Below are 12,611 nucleotides of genomic sequence, written 5' to 3' on the forward strand. Positions count from 1 at the left end.
TAGGATTGCTATCTGAAGAGGGCTAATAGGAAACAAGATGTTATTCAGACTAGCCACAGCGCACAGGTTCAGAGGCCTCCAGTTATGGAACAGCTAAGTCATGGGAAGAAAAAGCAGAGCTTGAAGGGTACGGACAGTGATATTGTAATAGCGATGTGATGAGATAGGAGGTAGCTCTACTTGTGGGGAACACAGCATAATGTATAAACTTGTCAAATCACTGAGTTGTACACCTGAAACTAAAGTAACATTGCATGTCAACTACACTCAAACAAACAAATAAGTAAATACTACGAGAAGAGCATCAATTCAGCAATGATGGATTATCGGATCAAGCCTTTACGTAAAAAAAGACAAGGCTTGCTTCTTGGGCTTAAAGCCAGTGACTTAAAAGTCCTCTTTTATATGCATTCGACTGAAAGTTATCTAATTTTTTTTTAACAAAGAGCTTTTAAAACTCAAAACCTGTTGCTCTGAGGAGCTAATCTCATAGTTAATCCAATGTCACTAAGTCATGAACAAAGCAGGTAAAGATAAATTGAGAAATTAGAGCAAAATTTCCATTCAATACTGGTTGTACAGGTCAAAATATTAATAAACCTCTATTACATGGAATTATAACCTCTGAATACCATAGAAATTACTTTTTATTTTAAATGTATTAAGTTGTTTACATCTTTCCTTTGTTTCTTTGGCTCATTTTATTCTGGAAATATCTGTTGTTTATTTTCAGAGAAGCATAATGCCTATTGTGAATGGAAATTTAAATTTAAATTTAAATACAGTCATCAACTTCAGGGTGCTTTTTAGTTGGTGAAAAATAAAAACCCAGTCTTAAAAGTGTTATCATCTAATTCTTTAAATCTTCCTTTCTCTTGTTTGTGAGAGCTAGACACCAGATAAATCACTTTGCTTACTGGTAATGAATGCCATATTTTAGTTTCTTTTCTTGAAATTTTCTTATTTAAATAAGTCTCTGTCTTACAAGAGCATGTCATCAGTCAAATAATGCTATCACTTCTGAAAATATTTTCATTTTCTGACATGCACCGAGGTGCCATAAAGTAGTGTTGACAACTCCATCTTTAGCATTCCACAAATCTTATGGAGATATATCATCAGAAAACCACACAATCTATATCCGGGGCTTGACAAAACTGAAACATGGCCTGCCAGCCATAGATAAGGTTTTGAAATGTTAGTCACTGAAAAGGTGATAACAGAAACAAGGATCAAATGCATGTACACCTTCATCTTTGGACGCCTGCGGTTTCGAGCCATGCCACTTTGGTAAAAGATATTGCCATCTGGCCTCTTGGCCAAGCTGGTGGACATGGCGAGTGTGATCCACCACAGGATCGACCTGGTATCAGATGTGCTGCTGGGGGTGCTGGACTTAAGAGATGCCGCGAAGCAATAAAAGCAATAACAGAGGTCTCTAGAAAATTGGAGAACTAGGGAGTCAGGGTTGGAGCAGCTTGACACCAAACTCAAAAGATCAAAGCAACATGCCATCTTGTGACTGACAATAGCAGCTCAAATGGAAACTAGGGAACATTTCAGGGCAAGTGGAATCTTTTCCCTCTCCTCCTCCTCCTACTCCTTTGCCTTCTCCTCCTCTTCCTTTCTTTTTTTCTTTTAATCCTCAAGTGTTTTGGGATCTCGGGCTGTTCTCAATTTTATATGGAAAATTTCAATAGATAGGAGACAAACACTCATTACACTGGACCTAGACATGAAATATTAAATGAAAGGATTTCTTTTAAAGACTCTTTTTAAAAATATAATCAGAGTGACCGCAAATACTACCTTTAAGACAGAATTTATAATCATTTACTTCTTAATGGTTCCTCCCCCATGCCATCCATTTTCAAACAAAGCTGAGTTTATGGCCATCATACGAGATTACATTCCCGCGCAGTTGCAGTATTTCTTCTATAATGATTTATTTAAAAGGGCTTCACCATGATAGCTCTCCAACTTTGTTCCTTCCTGTATATCACTGTTCAGGGTCAAAAGCTGGGAAAAGGGCTGGTCCCTAAGGCCTAACATATTTCACCAGTGGAGACTCTGGCTTTTCACTTCTCTTTCTCTCCTCATCACTTTATGCTTAAAGAAGAACAGATGTGGAAACGTTTAGAAAAAGACTAATTGAATTTCACATAACACAATTTAGCATTGTTTGAGGAAGTACCTAAATCAACAGCACATTTTCCAAAGTCCCAGCCTCGCCTAATTAGAACACCAAACGTGTGACTAATTGGCCACACTTCCACCAAAGGCCCTGCTGCAGATGAGCTGTCGCCCACTCCCCTCGCCCCAGCTGAGGCCGGAGGTTTGGCTGTGAGGTAAGGCGGTTGCTCCAAATGAGTTGGGCTGAGCACAATGGGAAGGCTGCGTGATGGCCAGAGAACAAATTCAGGCAAAGCAGGAGAAAAACTGGAATGTTTACACGGTGGCAGCACCCAGAGAATTACCAGGAGATTATCAGTACATAAATTAAGAGATACTTGGAACTCCATAATTGGGACAGTGAATAGCCTGCTCTTTATCATTTTGGCTTTGTGGTCTCAGAGCTTGACATCTAATTAAAATATAATCTGATATCATGGGTGAAGGGTCCATTTAACCCAGTGCTTCACCACTGGCAGATCTGCTTTAGCATGCAATAGGACAGTTTCCATCTTGGTCCTTTTATTTCCTAATGGTGTGCAGGGGAGTGTGTGGGAAAGAGAGGATGTAATTAGAGCAAACGGAGAGGATGACTCTGGGCCCCGTTATATTGTAAAATCTGGAGAATTTTCCTTTAGGGAATCTCTTCCCCCATTTTCTCCTCCTAGGCATTAACCCATGCCTAGAAGTGACTTTAAAAGTCATTTAGTGCAACTTTCACATTTTATAGCTGAGGATTCTTAGGCCAAGGGAGGTGAAGTAATTTGCCTAGGGCCACACATCTCTTTGGTGGCAGACTTAGGACTAGGACTCCAGTCTCCTGACATCCATCTCTGGTACCATTTACACTTCCTCTTTCTTGCCGTAGCTGATGGTGAAAGACTAATGTTAGTGCAGAATGTCACAATACCAGGTGATGGGGATATTAGTTCAATCCCAATCATTTAAACAACAATATAGCCTATTAGGTATTCAATGAAATTCATTCATTTCATCCAGAGAAACTTCTACAGTGCTCTAATCTGTTAGTGTAGATCCTGGCTTCTGGGTAATCAGCTATATAAAAGTCTGGATATTTGCTTTAATTAAATTGTCACTTTCTGTATGATGAGAAATGATATTAAATTTATTCTTCTTTATAGGAATGATTTTCAGAAAAAACAGTCTGTTTCTCTGGACTCAAACAAAATCCTATTCATATTGATTTTGTGTCTGTCCAATCTGTTTTACACTCGTTAAAAAGAGAAAACAATTTGGCTTTAAGGTATAAAACATATTTAGAGAAATCAGTTTTCCATTGAGGTTCACTCATTAGCAATGTGTATTATGTTGGGGGAGATGATTAAGCTTTCTCTTTGCCACCCAGATTGTGATTTTTATACTTTTTTTTCATGACCAGCTGATGAAAGGTCAGGGGATAAAATTCTTCACAAGAAAATTCTAATTATTAAAAAAGACATAAATATTTCCTTGATCATGTACTACTTAGAATGATCCTTGCTCCTGTATTTATTCCATGAATAAAGAGAGAGTTGAATATGCTTATTCAGAAGTGATCTTCAACTTCCACATGCCAATGAAAACAAAGCCATAGAACTCCTCTTTCTTAAGTTTTAGAAAACTGGAAATGAAGTTAATAGAAGAAATCAAGATCAGATGTTAACAAAACATTTCATGCATTAACAATCTTGGAAGTTTCTTATTGATAAATAGCTTAGTTTAGATTTAAAAAAATACTGTCCTGGAAATTTTTTCATCTTGACGAGAATGTGTGAAGTGATTGATCATGACCCTGATGGGTTACCAAGGGACAGACCAGATAATAAAATCAAATAAAGGTATACTGATTTTCTAATAATAAAATAGGATTTTCTGTGGAATAGTTTAATCAGCTGTGTGATGTGGCCAAATAGGTTGAGAAGCGAATCTATCATTTCTGAGGAATCAGCCTTGGGAAAGTCCCTTTGACTCCATTTGCTTCAGACTTAAGCACAAATGAACAAATGGACTGTGGCATGATTGTGTGTCAGCATGGTGGGTTTTGGCCATTTCTCTTCTTCCCCTGTGTTCACCACGGCCAAATGGACTGTTGGGTGGTCAGAATTTGTCATGAAGATAGACAGCCACTGGGAAACAGTGCTGATGGGTCTTCTGGGCTGTGATCCAACACTTTACTTCATGTAGAGGAGTGCTCCGTGTCACCATATGTAACATGGCGCTATAAATTTTCTTTCTTTCTTTCCTTAAATTGTCTCATTGAGATAACTGGAGAACATCTAAAGGTTAGGAGAGTATTTTGACCTTTTAATAAAGACAACTTAAATGCAGGCATTCTTTGATATATATCCCCAACAATCCGAAGTGATCAGTGACTATCTTTAATGTTGATGAAGTGGGTTGATTTTAAAATTATTTGTAGGCAATAAAGAAGCTATCCTTTATTTTAGTAAACAAACCAGAATTACATTTTAAAGAAAGAAAGCCTTCCAAATTAATCATTGTGAAGTATGTTCCTCAAATAATATCATGTAAACCCTTCACAGTTTGAATGAACTATCTGGTTTGTATGATTTGAAGTGAAATGGACCAAACATATAGATATAATAAAACACTTTTCTATATGGAGCAGGCCCAAAGAGCACCAAATGGTCAGATGAAAATGGAGGAAAAATCTAAATGTTCTATCTGTAAGATGTAGATCACCTGGACTTATGTTTCTTCAAGTCTGTTTTCTCCCCTGACTTTTCTTACCCTTAATCTTGTGCCTTTTCTTGTAACTTATTTCTTTTAAGGAGTGTACCTCTCTTTGTTGGAGTAGTGAGAGAAAGACATCTCCTAGATATATGGTAATAGAAATACACATTTCTCCATGCTTCCTTCTATTCAGGCACATCAAGAATATATGTCTTCTGAAAGTTTTCTATCAAAGCAAAGTATTTTTAATTAAAGCTTAGGTCTCCTCTGGACTATGAAGACTAGACCAGACCAAGACTGCCACATCATTTTTCTCCTCATTATCACCTCGTTAAGATCCCAGAACATGCCTCAGAGGCAGGGGGTTGCTTAACAAGGTGATAATGAGGAGAAAATGTCTCCAGCCTATTTAGGGCACAGCCCATGCCAGGTCGGATGATGGCAGACCAGGTTGGACTAGAGCAGAACACACTTTAGTGGCTAAAATGTTGTTCTCTGAATGGATTGGGCTATTTTAAGATATAGTGTATTTTCTTTCCATTGGCACTGGCTTAAGCCAAAGTGAAAAAAAAATGGAGCCTTAGGCCTAAGACTTTGAGGTAGAGACTGTAAGATGCTTCCTAATGTTCACTCATCTGTTAATTTTTGGACACATGAGCCTTAGAAATGTGAAACTTAATACATAGCAAGGCATTGCCATCCACATAAAAGACTATCTTTGCTAATCTTTCACGAATCTACACTATATTTCTATGAATCATATGACTATGTTTTAGCCAGTGATATTTAAATGGAAACATTTTTGGGTACCTGAATGGCTCGGTCGGTTGAGTGTCAGACTCTTGGTTTTGACTCAGGTCATGATCTCGGCGTCCTGGGATCAGGCCGGGTCAGGTTCCATGCTCAATGGGGAGTCTGCTTAGGATTCTTTCTCCCTCCCTCTCCCTATGCCCCTCCTCCCTGTGTATGCTCTCTCTCTCCAAAATAAATCAATCTTTAAAATTAATAAATAAATGGAACCATTTATTCTTCCTTCTAGAAGTGTCTTAATTAGAAGAACTTGTCTTTCCTTCACCTCTTTCCTCCTTCATGTTGGCTAGAAAGTAAATATAACTGGAGCTCAGGTAACCATCTTGAACAATGAGGTGGTAAAGCACAAAGACGGAAGGAACTTGGGCTTTATAACAATGTAGGCAATGTTCCAGCGTAGGCAGTCTCCCTCTGGATTCTTTTACCTTAAAGAGAAATAACCTTTTATCTTATTTAAGCCAGTAGTTTTTATTATTGGTAGTATTGATATATGAGCTGAATCTAATATTGGCATGGATATTAAAAAAAGATTAATTTTGTGATGCTATATTTATATCAAATCCAAAGTGTATACCTTTCATCTTCAATTTTTAGCTGTCATTCAAGCCAGAATACTTGGCAACAATGGTGTGTGGAGCCAGCTTATACCAACTCACATGAACCAATATTTACATATTGAGAATTTTGAAAGTCAGTTCTTAAAACACAGCCATCATTAAAATTTTAACTATATAAAATTATAGTTTAATAAATTATGCTAAAACAAAAGGTAATAAATACTTGAAAATCACCATTTCCTAATGGTTTTACTATTTCTTATGCTCTTGAGTTTATATTGTATCTGCCTATGTTTATAGCAGCAATGTCCACAATAGCCAAAAACATGGAAAGAGCCCAGATGTCCATCAACAGAGAAGATGGATATGTATACAATGGAATATTACTTAGCCATAAAAAGACAAATACCAAATTTCACTTATACATGAAATTTAAGAAGCAAAACAGATGAACTTATGGGAAGGGAAGGAAAAATAAAATAAGATGAAAACAGGGAGGGAGGCAAATCATAAGAGACTTTTAACTATGGGAAACAAACTGAGGGTTGCTGCAGGGGAGGTAGGAGGAGGGTAATTGGATGATAGGCATTAAGGAGGGCACTTGAAGTAATGAGCACTGGGTTTTGTGTTTTGTTTTTGCTTTTGTTTTGTTTTCTATCTTATGAGCACTGGGTTTTGTATGTAACTGATGAATCACTAAATTCTACCTCTGAAACTAATAATACAGTGTATGTTAATTAAATTGAATTTAAATAAATTTAAATTTAAAATTTAAATAAAAATTTTTAAAAGTTGAATCTAAGTTAATATCATTTAAACAAAAACCAATAAAAAGTTAAAAAAAGAAATACTGCATAATGGGGTGTTATTGTTCATTTCTTCCAACTTCCTGTTTAACAACATGACATAGGTAGCTTGAAATTAGCCATATTGAGAACATTTTCACCATGGAAATTGACAAATGCTAAAAATCAGGGTTTGATGTTGTTTTGTTGGTTGTCCAGGCTTAAGAAAGTGATGGAGAAAATGTTAATAATGCAAATGTGTTGTGTCTAGTGCTGAAGCTGAAAAGTTTTAATTTAATGAGAATTAATTATGTGGAGATGAGAAATAGTTTATGTCGGATTTAGTGAAAATAATTTTGTTAGGTAAAGAGCAGATTAAGATGCAATTTCGTCTGTCAAACCATTGTTGGACTGCAACTATAGATTGCCCAAAGATATAAGAGTTCAGCAAAAATTAATGAAGGCAATCTGTGAGAGTTAATTGGCCATATGGAACTTACAGGAAAGAATGTTGCATATTTTATTATTTTAAAAATTATACACTATGCATTCTTTTTATCAGACAAATTATAATAAATTTATATACTCATAAATACATGCAGTTTTTCAGAGCCATTTTAAAAAAATTAGCTGTCCATCTACTATTTATCTCTTCACTTCCCTCACCCTACACATTCAACTCATTACTAAATCTACTAAATTTTAATTTAGAGATGTCACTTGAATCTATATATTTTTATCCACTCCATGGATAATGCTGTAGGTTGGGTCTTCATTGTTTTTCTGGCCACTTCCACTTTTGTCTCCCTCTAGTTCATATTCCACACTATTGCCATGAGGGTCCCTTGACAGGGCAGATGTACTACTTCCACTTCCCTACTTAAAGTCTTTCAATGGCTTTCAGTGCCTTAGAGGATAACAGCTCATCTTCTCTGCACGATCCAAAACTCCTGGCACATGCTTTCATTATGAACTCCTTGCTATACTTTTTCTTTATTCTGCTATCAAGACTCATGCATGAGACTTGGCACACTGAATTGCAACCTTTTGTTTACAGTAATAGTAAGCATGTAATAGTAAGGATGATAGTTTAGCTATTGTGTAATACTAAGGATGATAGTTTAGCTATCTTGTATCCCAAGCACTTAGTACAAATGTTTAGCACGTGTTAGAGATTCTAGAAATATTTGCTAATTAAATAAAATAAAAATCCACCGTAACTGCCAAACAGTTCTTCAAAGTACCTTTCTCATTTTACACTCCTTTCATTGGTGTATGGGGGTTCTAATTTCTCCATGTGCTCGTCAACACTTGTTACTGCTTATTCTTTTAGTTGCAGCCATTTTAGTGTGTAAAGGGGTATCTCATTATGCTTTTGAATTGCATTTTCCTAACGTCTAATGATGTTGCACTTCTATCTATTCACGTGCTTTTAGCTATTTGTTTATCTTCTCTAAAGAAAAGGAAGACCAATTTCATTATTTTGCATTTGGATATCCAATGGATGGCACCGTTCATTGAAGATATTCCCTATTGAATTGGTTTGACACCTTTTTAGAAAACCAACTGACCATAAATATGAGTTGCTTTTGGACTCTCAAATCTCTTTTGGTGATCTATATGTCTATTCTTATGCCAGCACTAATCCATCTTTATTCATTACCGTGGCTTTTAAAACTGAGAAGGGAGTTCCCCAACTTGGTCTTCCTTTTCAAGATTGTTTTGACTCTTCTGGGTCCCTTGCATTTTTATATGGATTTTAGAACCAGATTGCCAACTTATGCAAGAAAGATATCTGACATTATATGAACCTGTAGATCAATTGGAGAGTGTTGTCATCTTAACACTATTACATCTTCTGACACAATAACATGGGATGTATTTCCATTTATTTAAATCTTCTTTCTTTCAACAATGTTTCATAGTTTTCAGTGTAAAAATATTACACTTTGTTAAATTTATTTCTAAATATTTTATTCTTTTTGACACTATGGTAAATGGACTTGTTTTCTTAATTTCATTTTTGGATTCTTCATTGGTAGTGTATAGAAATGCAATTGATTTTTCTATATTGATCTTAGATCCTTCAATCTTGCTAAACTTGCTTAATAAGATTTTTTCAGCAGATTTCTTATAATTTTATGTGTACAACATCACATCATCATGTCATCTGAGAACAGATATAGATTTTCATCATCTTTTTCAGTCTATTATTTCTTTTTCTTGCCTAATTTCCCTGGCCAAACCCTCAATATAAAAATTAAAAGAAGTGGCAAGAGAAGACATCTTTCTCTTGTTCCTCCTCTCATAGGAAAGCATTCAATCTTTCATCAGTAAGTATTTGTAAATGTGGGCATTTTTTAGATGCCTTTTAGGAGTTTGAGGACATTCCTTTTCATGCCTTGTTTGTTTAGTGTTCTTTAATCATGGAAGGGTGTTGGATTTGTCAAACGCTGTTTCTGTAACTACTAAGATTATTTATGGTTTTTATCCTTTGTTCTATTACTATGCTGTATTGTATTAATTAATTTTAATATGTTGAACTAATCTTACATTCATGGGACATGTTGGAATCAGTTCGCTAATATTTTGCTGAAGATTTCTGGATCTATATTTATAAAGGATCTTGTCTTTTCTTATGATATCTTTGTCTGGTTTTGGGGATCAGGGTAATAATAACCTCAATGGGGAATTGTTTTCTCCTCTTCTATTTTTTGGAAGAGTTTGGAAGGATTGTATTAATTTTTCCTTAAATGTTCTTGAGAATTCACCACTGAAGCCATCTGCACTGGGCTTTCCTTCGTTGAGAAGTTAAAATTATGGAGTCAGTAGCCATGGCGACGGCTCGCGGCAGTGCTCTCTTCCCGCGTTCTGGGTGGCTTTTCAGATCTTGTGGTCTTACCTGTAAGAGGGGGGACGTTTCTGATCTGACACTATGGAGGAAGGAAGAGGCGACAACTTCTACGGTGTGAGCACCAACCGCCTTAAAATGGAGCTGCTGAAAGAAATCCATCTGAAGGATATAGTGCAATTATCAATGCTTGAAATAAGACACAAGATAGCAGAACTGGAAGCCAAACTCAATACTGATGATGAAGGTGGTGAATGGAAAGGTTGTTATGAGACACAACTAGAAAAGCAAATAGTTTCTCTAGAAGAGAAAATGGAAAAAATCCATAGAAATCCTTCAGATAGATTGTCTTCTATCCGTGTCTATGAACAAATGCCAGTTGAATCCTTAAATACATTGCTTAAACATCTAGAAAGGGAGAAAAGGACCCTTGAAAATCAAGTGAAAGACTGCACTGAGATTGGAACAAGAATCAAAGGCTTACCATAAGACCAACAATGAGTGCCCTATATACCTAGCTGAAATGTCACAGGTCTCTGACTCATACCAAGTTTCTAAAAGGCAACAGATGGATCAACTGCCTAGAGTGAAAGAGAATCTAATGAAAATAGATGTGCCTAGCAAGAAGTTTCTGCTACCGAGGTCAAAGAGGTTGTTGCCTGTGTTCTCCTCTAGGATTTTGATGGATTCCTGTCTCACATTTAGGTCTTTTATCCATTTTGAATTTATTTTTGTGTATGGTGTAAGAAAATGGTCCAGTTTCATATCTCCCACATCATTTATCCTTTTAAAGTGAAACTCAGGGCAGCCTGGGTGGCTCAGTGGTTTAGTGCCGCCTTCAGCCCAGGGCCTGATCCTGGAGACCTGGGATCGAGTCCCACCTCGGACACCCTGCATGGAGCCTGCTTCTCCCTCTGCCTGTGTTTCTGCCTCTCTCTATGTGTCTCTCATGAATAAATAAATAAAATCTTTAAAAAAAAAAGAAGTTAACATTACTTATTCAGTTTCTCCATTGTTATATGCATACTCAGATTTCTATTTCTTTTTGAGTCAGTTTCAGCAATTTGCATTTTTCTAAGAAATTGTCCATTTCATCTAGGCTATCTAATTTATTGGCATACATTCATTCACAGAATTCTCATGGTAATCCTTCTTATTTCTGTACAGTTAGTAGTGATGTCCTCTCATTTCTGATTTTAGTAACTGAGTCTTCTGTCTTTCAGTCAGTCTAGCTAGATATAGGCTGTTTTCTTTTTCTTTTTTTATTTTTTAAAGAACTCATCTTTGATTTGCTTGAAGTTTTTATATTCTGTATTTCATTTGCTTCTAGTATAAACTTTATTATTTCCTTTATTATGCTTTCTTTGCTTTTTTTCTTCTTCTTTTCTGCTTTTATAAGGTGAAGGACTAAGTTACTCATTTGAAACATTCTTTTTTAATATAGGCATTTACCCATAATTGTCCCTCTGAGCATTGCTTTAGCTGCATCTCATGAGTATATTGGTATATTGTGTCTTTGCTTTAAATCATCTCAAAGTATTTCCTAATTTCCCTTGTGATTTCTTCTTTGACCCATGGGTTGTTGGGAGTGCATTGTTTAATTTACATATGTTTGTAAATTTCTTTCTGTTATTGATTTCTAATTTCATATCATTGTAGTTGGAGAACATGCATTGTATAGCTTTAATACTATTAAATTTATTGAGGGTTTTTTTTTTTCAGGACCTAACATATGGGCTATACTAGAAAATGTTCATACATATTTAAGAAAGAAACATATGTATTCTGCTACTGTTTGATGGAATGATCTATAAATGTCTGTTAGGTCTTTTGTTAATAGTGTTGAAGCCCTTTATTTCCTTGTTGATATTTGGCCTGGTTATTCTATCCTTATTGAAACTGAGGTGTTGATGTTTCCAACAATTATTCAAGAATTATCTGTTTTGCCTTTAAACTCTGACAGTTTTTGCCTCATGTATTTTGGGGCTCTTGTTAGTGTATATAGCTTATCATTTTTATATCTCCCTAATAGATTGGCCCTTTTGTTATTATTAAATGTCCCTCTATATGTCTGGTAACATTTTATTTTTGTTTTAAAGACAATTTTTTCAGTACAGACATTTCAGCTCTTTAATTGTTGTTTGCATACTACATCTGTTTTCATTTTTTAACTCCAACCTATATATATCTTTGAATCTAAAATATGAAAAAATATAGTAGAATTCTTTTCAGCTTTATTAAGGTATAATTGGCAGATATAATTTTAATATATATATTCAATACAATATAGTGTGTGTGAGAGAACGTTTAAGTTCTAATCTGAGCAAATTTAAATTATACGATGCAGTGTTATCAACTCTAGTCATTGTATTATAAGTAGATCTTCAGAACTTATTCATCTTAAACTGTAAGTTTGGACCGTTTTATTAATCTCTGCCTACTTCCTCCATTTTCTATCCCCTGCAAACCACTTTTCTAATCTGTTTCTATGAGTTTGACATTTTTGAAAAAAAATTCTACATAAACATGATACTATGCAATATTTGTCTTTCTCTGTCTGGCTTATTTCATTTACCATAATGCCCTCCAGATTCATACATGTTGTCACAATTGACAGGCTTTTCCTTTATTTAAGCCTGAATAACATTCTTTTGTGTGTATATGTATTTTCTTTTTCCTTTCCTCTTTTTCTTTCTTTCTTTCTTTCTTTCTTTCTTTCTTTCTTTCTTTCTTTCTTGTTTT

The 12,611-nt window shown here is 35.4% G+C and overlaps 1 pseudogene; it reads left to right on the forward strand.

The window, feature by feature from the left end:
* The first annotated feature begins 9,953 nt into the window (after window positions 1-9,953).
* Window positions 9,954-10,665, forward strand: LOC144316689 (coiled-coil domain-containing protein 169 pseudogene; annotated as a pseudogene).
* Window positions 10,666-12,611: the final 1,946 nt, after the last annotated feature.

This window comes from Canis aureus, chromosome 7 (assembly GCF_053574225.1).
Source record: "Canis aureus isolate CA01 chromosome 7, VMU_Caureus_v.1.0, whole genome shotgun sequence".
Taxonomy (NCBI): domain Eukaryota; kingdom Metazoa; phylum Chordata; class Mammalia; order Carnivora; family Canidae; genus Canis; species Canis aureus.